Source organism: Bicyclus anynana, chromosome 12 (assembly GCF_947172395.1).
Source record: "Bicyclus anynana chromosome 12, ilBicAnyn1.1, whole genome shotgun sequence".
NCBI classification, from domain to species: Eukaryota; Metazoa; Arthropoda; class Insecta; order Lepidoptera; family Nymphalidae; genus Bicyclus; species Bicyclus anynana.
Genome location: NC_069094.1, coordinates 14082374 through 14094022, shown reverse-complemented (window position 1 = coordinate 14094022; position 11649 = coordinate 14082374). Strand labels below are relative to the sequence as shown.

Genomic DNA, 11649 nt, shown 5'->3' with positions numbered 1-11649 from the left:
TGAACCAAATTATACAGGTTCAAAAAAGAGCCCTGAAACGTATGGAGTGTGAATGATCTCCTTTCTTTTGTTTCTCTTTTTAGGAATTTCAGTTGGGCTGTATGACAATTATTTTACTCGTAATAAACTTCCTGTGAGGTGAACGAAACATTAAGAGGCGTTTGAATCGGCTGTTAGTCACTAGACCTTTATTAAGAACTATAGTATATAATATAGAGACATAGAGAATCACTTTCCCAAACCACGACATGACATTTTAATACATAAAACACTGGTATGAACCTTATGCGGCTGTATTAAGGGGGGAAGTAATCGAACGAGTTTGAAGGCTGGTGGGGGTAGACTCACGCGCAGTTCGACGCGAACCAGCGTGTATTGTACTCGGATTTTACGATTATACACATCACTAGTGAACCAATCAATACAAATAATCGACATAAAATCGGAGTGAAAGTGATATAATGTGTTAATTTATCGATTAATTGAAGAATAGTGTTGTGCGAGATGTGAGAATACGTGGTAAGTTTGAACTGTTGTTGAATATGGTATTTTTACGCGATTTTGACCTTTAGGGGCACACGTTAAAATTTATTGTTGTTTAAATACGTATCTCGTTTGGTATTGATGAGTTATCTGTTTAGCATCCCATTTTAATGATTAGTCATTACGTTAAAATGATAGGTAAGTCGATACATTCAATGATATTGCCGTTAAATACATTTGTAAGGGTAAAGCAAAAGCTCTAACATGTTACATTTTTAACCCTAAATTGCTAAGCTAAGTTTGATAAATTGCGATGAAGATAATATGGACTATGGAGTAGGTATGGACGTTTATCGTATAACGTATATGGTAATCATTATGAACCCATATTCGGCTCACTGCTAAGCTCGAGTCTCCTCTCAGAATGAGAGGGGTTACGCTAATAGTCCACCACGCCGGCCCAATGCGGATTGGCAGACTTTACAAACACAGAGAATTAAAAAAAATCTCTGGTATGCAGGTTTCCTCACGATGTTTGAGACCCGTGATATTTAATTTCTTAAAATGCAGGCAACTAAAAAGTTAAAGGTGCATGCTCTGGGCCGGATTCAAACCCACACCCTCCGGAAACGGAGGCAGAGGTCATATCCACTGGCCTATCACGGCTCAAATTTTCTTCAAACGTTCAAAAAGAGCAATTTATTATCCTACTACCCAAAGATTTTATAAAATGTCGTTACTAACACCTCGTTTTTTATCGTGGGTTAATACTCATGGTCATGAATACATTCAAATTAGTCTTAATCAAGATCAATTCTGAAAATCTTATCTATCAGAGGGTAGATAATATTTTCAGAATACTTTGTAATGTCAGATCTTTTAACCAAGTAGGTGCCTACATGAAATACCTACATGAAAGTAGTAATCAATTCACCGCAGCAGGTAGACTATAATTTTTTTTTTTTATATGACCAATATTCCCCTCCAACTAGTCGTAAAAGACTCTCTTAGGAGTGGGTACGACGATAGTCCAACGAGCGAGGATTGAACCACTACCCCTCGGTGATGATTCCAGCCCCTATACCATTGAGCTATTGAGTCTAATTATATTGAAATATTGGAATAATTTCTAAATTATATATTAATTAAAAACTCATTAGCACGATATCAACGAGCTCTTGTCCGCGTTTTCATATTTATCAATACGAGTATGTCATTAAAGTGTATTTTTATATATTATTCACTATTTGGTATAGAACAAGTAGCAACAAGGATTTTACCATCATTTTGTGGTAGAGGAAACATCTCGAGCAGGTACCAGGACTTGGTTTAGGTATATTAGAGCATCCTTTTAAAATGCATTAACACTGACCTTCTCTGTCCGACATATTAAGTAATTTATGATCATTAGATACACTATAAAACATACTTACATAAAAACACTAACACGATTAAAACAACTGTCTACTGTTCTTACCTAAGGTAACAGCATTAAGATTAGAAAACGAAGTAGGTCTGATCATAACAGGCTCTTAATCCAGCAGCAATTCTTGCAAACCTTATCTAACAGATAGAGTTTTCAAAATATGACTTTATGTAATTAATTACAAGGTCCATATTTACACAGCAACCAACGTACAAAACGTTTAGCCAACCAAAGTCCATGTTATCTTTGAACAAACAACAGCATTATCGTGCGGATCCCTTGCAAATCCTACCTTCATCACATTTAGGCACGATTACTATAAAACCTAGTAGCAGAAAAAACGTAGGCAAATGAAAGAACCTATTTGAAAGAAACGTTTAGTATTTACTATTTTAGTAAGTATTTGTAAACCTTTTGGGGTTCCTTTTCTTCATAATACAACGTAGGATTCTGGCTTTAACGCAGTACCCTGTACCATTATTAGAATCCTTCGTCATTTGGCTTTGGATATTGACTTATGTTATTGTCAGTCACAGCGAAGCCTAACCCGTATAACACGTGTCTCAAACGGTGAAGAAAAACATCGTGAGGAGACATGCGATTATGAACAGGTAAACACCTGAGAATATTCTTAATTCTCTACGAGTGTGAAGTCTGCCAATTCGTATTGGGCCAGTGTGGTAGACTATTAGCCTATCCCCTCTAATTCTGAGAGGAGATTCGTAATCAAACGTGGCACCACCAACTTCCTAACTCTTGAAAAATTGAAATGAAAACTTAGAAGAAAGAATATTACAGGATCTTATAATAGACCGATCAAAGATTCGAACCCAGGACCTCGTGATCCTAAATCACACAGACCACTACCACCGGGCCAACAAGGCAGAGAAAACAATGAGTAGCCTTAATTAAAATATTTTTAATCTAATTCATTTTACATTTTCTCATGCCCACTTTCTTTAAGTAAAATTTAATGTATTTCAAATGTAAGCGTCTCTTAATTATGTATATTTTAATCATGAGACTTTTAAAGCACCTCAAGCAACGACGTTCAACTAACTTTTTGTCGATAAAGTAATATACATTAGTTTATCGTTTTTAGTTAAAAGGCGCCACTTTATCTAACTCACGTAGACAAATTACGCCAGGTATTTCAATCAGTCACATTTGAGTAGGCTTACATGATAAATGAAATCCTTTGAAACCAAATATAAGACTCAGATGAGAGAAGATCTTAGCATTTAATTCCAAAGACATTTGAAAAAGTGGTTTTATAATCCCAGCAGCAATAGGCTACTTGCCTCTTTTTTAAATAGTTTTTAAACTGAATTATTGAAGTATTATAAGCTTCATTTTGTCCCGTTAATAATAAATGACGTCACAGCATGCGCCAATCACTAACTGATGCCTTGTAGTGAATGTCACAGTTTATGATTGGTGTTTGCGGTGACGTGATAAAAATACAATTTTGTTTTTTAAAAATACTACAATTACAAGATTATTTTCACAAATAAAAATGGGATTAGAGTTTCTAGGCATTTAAACTGCATATATGCAAAAAATCTTCTTAGTTTTGTACAGCAGGCAGGTAGCCTATTACTAAGCCCTGAGCCCTCATTCGCACGAGAGTTTTTTAACAGACGTTAAATAAGCGTTCAAATATAGTATGTAGTTAAATGAAGTATTTCCAACGGCAAAATTGAGAATGCAACACTGCTCGAAAAAAAGCTTTACTGTGACGCTGTCATGTGAACAAATACTTGGGAATGCATTTGATGTATTTGAGTGCTTTTTTAACGTCTGATTAAAAAAAGTTCGGTAGAAAGAACGTTCGGTATACGACTTCATTTCTTTATGCTGTTATTATTTTTAAAATTTTTGTTATTTTCTCATTATTTATTATTTTTAAACTAGCTACAAATTCTAATATGTCTGAGTGCCTTATTCTGCTTCTTTTATGAAAGAAGAAGCCTTGCAGGCTATGAAAATAGGTTTATGTTTCAAAAAGTAATGTGTTAAAAAACATTTACTTAGTCAAGGTTACTACTACTCCATTGATGAGTTCCTTAATGATAAAGGTTAGAAGCCGTTAGAAGCCGTTAGCTATTATTAGCTTCTACCTTCACGCATTAAGTAAAACTCTAAGAAATTGTAATGTTGTCACCAATATTGTATGATTTATTAAGAAGAGCAACTGTTGAGTTTCTTGCCGGTTTCTTCATAGCAGAACCTGCCTATCGAACTGGTGTTAGAATTTTTACAAATAGTCAACTGACGTATCAAAAGTGCTTGTAAACTGAGCCTACTTGCAATAAATGATTTTTTTTTTAAATCAAAAAGTCAGTTGATAAATAATGTTTAAACAATAACCTACAAAAGAGAACATGTTTAACTAGAAGGAGGCGAGCAAGATTCCAATTACATAGACGGCATTCCGTAATTTCCGCTCTTAAGATTCCTAAAGTATTATTCTCAAGAGGTTTTTGTTAACTTGGAGTAAATAAAATAGAGCCTCTCTAAAGGGAATTCCTCGAAACCCACATTACGTTTCAAGAAGTTTTATTGTACAAAGAAGAAAGTTAACGAACTTTTCTGTTTATTTGAAAATTGGTCAACAACAGCCTGGGCACTTTTTAGGGGTCCGTAGGTAACCAAAGGGTCAAAACGGGACATAACACAACAGGCATGATTTTTTTGCCGTTTTTATAGTATGTAATGGTGTTAGTTGATCATGAAACACGGCTAAAACTCATGTGATATAAGGTCGGAGTATGCCAGACTAGACTAGTGATAGTCTAGATTAGTAATGGTGTGTTCGTATTACCTGGTGGTTACCACCTCCGTGGCCCAGTGGTGTGGGCGGTGGATTTACAAGACGGAGGTCCTGGGTTCGATCCCAGGCTGGGCCGATTGAGTTTTCTTAATTGGTCCAGGTCTGCCTGGTGGGAGGCTTCGTTTGGCTGGTTACCACCCTACCGACAAAGACGTACCGCCAAGCTATTTAGCGTTCCGGTACGATGTCGTGTAGAAACCGAAAGGAGTGTGGATTTTCATCTTCCTCCTAACAAGTTAGCCCGTTTCCATCTTAGACTGCATCATCACTAACCATCAGGTGAGATTGTTATCAGAATCAAGAATTTTCGTTAATAAAAAAGTTGAGCTACTCATCAAGATGAAGCTACTCACGGAAAATTAACTTGAAAGTAATCAATTATAATAATGTTCCATGGATCATCTCAATGTTCATGACTATCATGTATGTTTATAAATAAAAAGTTTTTATTATTAAACTGCGAGTGAACATTAATATGGCACTTATTCTGCTTAAAAGGTAAAATTTTCACATACTTACGTCAAAAAGGAATTCAAGTCGACACACAAAATCACGAAAGTAATATTTTCAAGATATATTATTTATTTGAGATGCCACAGACTGTAACATAACGAAGCCTAACGTAACCTTAGACATCCAACGAATATTAACAATGAAGATGTTCCACAACTAATATTACGTACTAGCTTTTGCTTGTACACATGTTTTCTGTGCTTCTGCTGAGAAGATTTTACTAGAATAATCAAAAGATTTTAACTATTCGCCTTTTCATGACAATTTTAGCATTAAAGACACACATAAAACTAAAGTGCATCGAATTATTTTAGAGCATTTCGGCTCCAAGTGCTCAAGTTAAGTTATTCAAACTTCATTAGAAAGCAGAAATAGTTTAGTCAAAGACATACCGCTTACCAAAAAAATCACCGCAAAAAGTAATCCGGATTCAGCTACTCCACTGAGCGCACACATGCACAGTTTTGTGTTTACTTCATCATCATATTCGGCTCACTGTTGAGCTCAAGTCTCCTCTCAGAATAAGAAGGGTTAGGCCAACAGTCTAACACGCTGGCCCAATGCTGATTGGCGGACTTTACACACGCAGAGAATAAAGAAATTTTTCAGATAGAGCCGTGATAACCCAGTGACCTCTGCCTCCTATTCCGGAGGGTGTAGGTTTGAATCCTGTTAGGAGCATGCACCTCCAGCTTTTCAGTTACTTGCATTTAAGAAATTAAATATCACGTGTCTTAAACGGTGAAGAAAAAACATCGTGAGGAAAAAACAAAACCTTTGTAGTAGTGGTACTTGTGGTGGTTAGTCCAAGCAATCAATCAAGAGTTGAAAATAATCAATCAAATGTAAAATTTAGTAATTATATTAGTAACACCTTTTTTACCTTGAATATTCATTTAACTTAGAGAGTAGATTCATTTAATTTGATTACAAACGCAGTTAACAATTAAATGAATCTACCTTTTTTACCTTGAATATAATTCGGAAACTTGAGGACCTACTTAAGGAGAAAAACTTAATATTCATTGAACAATAAACAATTTAGCTCTCGATACGAAAATCCTTTGAAAGGATAATTGAGTTCAGTCATTTCAGGCTTCCGATAAATATTAAGAAAAGCTTTAGCTTTGTACCGCGACAGATTTCATTATAAAAGTGAAGATTAAAGAAAAAGACATCTTAAAATAAAACTAAAAAGCTAAGCTTTAGTTTTATTTTAAGTATACAGATATAGTTTTTTACTTTAAGATGTCTTCCATAACGTTTCTCTTTTCACAGCCATTGAAGTTATCTTGATTAAATTATAAATTCGTACTTTATTAAACTTAAAAATTAAAAAATGCGTGTGTTTGACGAATTTTGGCGTGGCTAAGATGACATTATTAAATTGTTTAACTCACCACTGTCAGTTGTTAACAATAACAATGATGTTCTAAATCTGAGCTTAGAAATTTTCTTGGGAATTTCTTAGAAGTATCACAGCCAGATCAAGGACTCGAACCTAGGACCTAGGTTGGAAGCTACATAGGCTAACTACTGGACTAGCGAGGTGATCATTCATAGACACCATACAAGCAGAATATATGAATATGCGGCTAGTTAAAAATAATCTGATATACTAAATTATTCTGGAAAATCCTGGCAGTAATGTACCTACGCAATACTATCACATAGTCGATCGTCGAAACAAATGATCGTGAGATAACTAAATGGCAGTTACAATTTATACCCATCCGGTTCTCGATACGATTTTAAAGGTCAGATGTATCATGCAAACAAACGTACAAAAGCCTAAAGGGTATGTTTATAATAATTTAATACTAATAACGGATACCCGTGATTTTGTCCGCATAGAAAGTCATAAGCCTAGATGCCTATTCTTTTTTGAAGATGGTGGAAAATGTCAAATCAAATCAAAATCAAAAATCATTTATTTCAAGTAGGCTCAGTTTACAAGCACTTTTGACACGTCAGTTGACTATTTGTAAAGATTCTACCACCGGTTCGGAAGGCAGGTTCTGCTGAGAAGATACCGGCAAGAAACTCAACAGTTGCTCTTTTGAAAAAGTCATACAGTACCTATTATAATTTACAATTGATAACAATTACAATTTCTTATAGTTTTATTTCCTGTGTGAAGGTGGAAGCTGATCTGATGGCCTCCAAGCGCTTTTATCTTTAAGAAACTCATCAATGTTGTAGTAACCTCGACTAAGTAAATGTTTTTTAACACATTAGCTTAGCTATGCATTGGCAGGTCCATCACAAATGCGTATAGGAAATTTTGGGCGAGGATTTCAAGTTAAGCTTTTTTAAGCTCCACCCATCTCTTATCTAAAATTCAGCTTTCTCGGTTCATTTGCATTTTGAAGTCTAGTTTTCCGATATAATGATTGTATAGTACGCGCGTTAACAACTGAGTCTTAGGGCCATAAATCATTTCTCTATATCTATCTCGCTTACACTTATGGGTCTTATGGAGCCGTCTAGTGAAGGGTGTAACAATGAAAGACATATTATCGATAAGTAAAGTTTATTATCGTATCTTGTTCACAAAATTAAAAAAATTAACAATATTTGATTTAATATAATACATATTTCATATTATATAATTATTAACTAAATAAAATTAATCTTCATCTGAGTCTTCATCATCAGAATCTTCGTCTTCTGCCAAATTTATTATAAGCGGCGCGTGATCTCTAATTAGAGCTTTTTGTAAATCTTTGTTTTGAAGTTCTTCGGCATGCCTAACACATTTGGCCCAGTCTTCTCGTGTGACATTTTCTATGGCTCGGTGGAGGTGATTTTCGACATCTGCTATCTTGAAGGTATTATTATTCTTCGCAACTTCTCCCTTTACTTGTGCCCAAATTAATTCTATTGGGTTATATTGACAGTGATATGGAGGGAGCCTTATTACTTCATGACCTCGTTCATTTGCCAGATGGTCTAAAGCGTAGACCTTCTGCGGGTTACTGGCTTTTACTTTTCTTATTAATTCTTCAATAATTTCGTTGCTGGAATATGGAATCTTTTTCTTTGTCAACCATTCTTGAATTTCAGCTTTCCTCGTGTTTCTTGTGGGTATCTTTTCCAACTGTATCGAATGATAGCTTGCGTTATCGACAATTATAACTGAGGGCTCTTCAAGTAGATTCAGGAATTCGGAAAACCATGCCATATATGTTTCGCCATCCATTTCTGTGTGGTAATCAGCATCCTTTGATTTCACCGCTTTAAATATTAGCTTCGCATCTGGAACGAAGCCAGTCCTTGCAGAACCCGCATGGCAAACTATTAATCTTTGGCCTTTTCCCACAGGCTGATTCTTGAAACCTCCTTCATCGTTGCTTCCAAGCCACATCCTCTTTCTTGCATGGTTTTGATTAATCCATGTTTCGTCTAGATAGAAACGTGGTCGCTGATCGTTAGTTCTTCTAAGTAAATCCAATTTCCTTAAAAAGTCCATTCTAGCACAAACAATATCAGTTCTTTCCATTAAATATTTACGTCCTTCGCTATTTTTCTTATACTGGAACCCAACCTCCTTCAGTAGTATTCTCATTGAAGTGTTGCCGCATTTAAAATCGGGTAATTGTTCACGGAATTTTTCTAAAATTTTCGCCACGGATGGATACTCTCCATTCTCATAAAATGAAGCTACAGTTCGCTTCAACACACTTTTATCAAAATCGTCAATATTAGTGACGGTTTGTGGTTTCTTAAAATTTGTTCTTGGTATACAGGTACTGCCTGATTGTGATACTTCCGTCTTGATTCGGTCCACTGTCGCTCTGCTCACACCACAAACAAATGCGGCCATTTCACGTGGTTTGTTGAAATTTAGAGAAGCCACTTTATTCGGATCACTTTTCAATTCATTGAGAAACAGGAATACGTTGTGAATCAGTGTTCGAGCTTGAGGGCTAATATCGCCATGTAATTTCTTCAGATCAACGTTAGAAAATAAAGTATCCATAGTGCGCAACGAGTAACACATGAATGTATTTATTTAATTGCAGTAAACACATTTATAGCAAAAAAAATACGCAATGCAATTACATTAGAAACCGACCAATCAGAATCGTCCAAATCATTATTGACTCATCATTAGCACGTGCGCAGGTAGCCGTTTATCGATAATTAGGGTGCGCAGGTAGGCGCGCTGCACATTCCTATCTTTTTTGACTTTTATGACCGGACGACTCAGATGATAACGCGCATACTATAGTAATACAATTCCAGTTGTGACTGCCCTACCAAACCATCTGTACAAAAGTTCGATATTCTTAGAGATCCAATTAAACACCAATTTTCCGATACAAAGAAAACTTTAAATCCCAAAAGTATTCAAGTCAAACCAAACGTCAAACGCAAGCCTGTTGAGAAAACATCATAATACACTTTTAAAACTTAAAAAAATGCATTTTCATATTGGAATAATATCAATTGTGGGCAGAATTCAGCATCAAATACGTCTATCTACTAATATCTATGCTATCTAGTACCAGTATAACTATTGTTAAAATCCATCGAAACGTAAAGCCATTCATAATGATATTTCCATTGTACTAGTAATAAGTGTATCAAGTAATTTATAATGATTTCCATTCATTTTATATTACACTACCATTTTAGTAAGTACATTATGATATAAGTGCGGAAAGTTGAAAATGACATCCGAGACGATATCGCAGCTCGAGCCGAAGGTGAGAGCTATATTCATAGCAGAGGCTGTAATCATCAAAGCGCACGTATGTTATGCGACGTTTTATAACAAATTTGCGAGGAAACACACTTTAACAAAAACATTTTTCAATATTTTTGTCTATATGTTCCGGCTAATCTCCGAAACGGATGAATGGACCGATTTTGATGGAGCTGTCATATACAGCTGATGTTATAAGGGCTACTTATATCCCGATGTTCTTGCAGAATAAGAATCTGAGTTCTGAGTTATAAGTGGTGTAATTATACCTCGATTTTCAAAAAAGAAATTTATCATTCATCAGCTGTTACAAAATGAATAACGACCTAGTTTAACCAGAACAACATTTTTTTTTTTATTTTCACGTTTTACTTTGAACAATTTAAATAGCAGGTAATGTGGAGTGGTCGCTAACCGGTTGAATAATGCCGGTGAAACTATAGGCCCACAAGTTATGGTGGAATTTTTGAAAAAATAAAAATATTCTCTACAAGTTTGCCCTTGACTACAATCTCACCTGATGGTAAGTGATGATGCAATCTAAGATGGAAGCGGACTAACTTATTAGGAGGAGTATGAAAATCTATACCTATTTCGATTTCCACATGACATTTTACCGGAACGTTAAATCGCTTGGCGGTAGGTATGTCTTTTTCGGTAGGATGGTAAGCCTCCCCCCACCCAAACCTCGATCAATTAACAAAACTTCAATCGGTCTAGCCCAAAATCGAACACAGGACGTTCGTCTTGTAAATCCACGGCGCTTAACACTGCGCCATAATACCCTTATCATAGGGATGCATTTCAAATAGCATGTCCGCCATCTTGGACGTCCGGCATATTGGAATTAAGTCACGTGAATATTTTTATCGTATTCCTGACATTTGATATTCATATCATGGGGGTAGAATTCAAACAGCCAGTCCGCCATCTTGGGGAAGCCGCCATATTGGATTTGTAATGACGTTTTTTATCTAGTCATGTATTGTCATCAAAACTCAGAGCGTGTGCAAAATTTCATCCTAATCGAAGACCGGGAAGTGGGTCAAATTAAGATACAAAGATTTTCTTACATACATAGTTACAAGTGAAGTTAATATAAGTTTGTTAAAAATTAATGTAACAAAATCGGTGGTTACGTGTTTCACTTTTGACCTCAGACCAATTATTGTATAGGACCTGCCTCGCTAGACGTTACTTTTCTGTCAAAGTATATGATCAACGATCTGATGCGATTATAAAAACTGTCTCTATAGAGTCGATGTTCGTCGTCATCAACCCATATTCGGCTCACTGCTGAGCTCGAGTCTCCTCTCAGAATGAGCGAGGTTAGGCCAATAGTCCACCACGCTGGCCCAATGCGGATTGGCAGACTTCACACACGCAGAGAATGAAGATAATTCTCTGGTATGCAGGTTTCCTCACGATGTTTTCCTTCACCGATTGAGACACGTGATATTTAATTTTTTAAAATGCACACAACTGAAAAGTTGGAGGTGCATGCCCCGAACCGGATTCGAACCCACACCCTCCGGAATCGGAGGCAGAGGTCATATCCACTGGGCTATCACTGCTCTTAGAGTCGATGTTAAATACTTGTAATCGTGTTCGTCGGTTAAAGAGATCCGTAAAAATACCTTTTTGTGTAATTGAATTGTGTAAAAAACGAGAAAAAACTTCTAG

The 11649-nt window shown here is 35.9% G+C and overlaps 1 protein-coding gene across 2 annotated transcripts in view; it reads left to right on the top strand.

The window, feature by feature from the left end:
• Positions 1-347: 347 nt before the first annotated feature.
• LOC112050625 (tyrosine kinase receptor Cad96Ca) overlaps positions 348-11649 on the top strand; it is a 99678-nt gene continuing 88376 nt past the window's right edge. For both annotated transcript variants that reach the window (XM_052884597.1, XM_024088928.2), the window contains exon 1: positions 348-519. The gene's annotated coding sequence lies outside the window, so the exon portion shown is untranslated. The remainder of the gene's footprint in view (positions 520-11649) is intronic.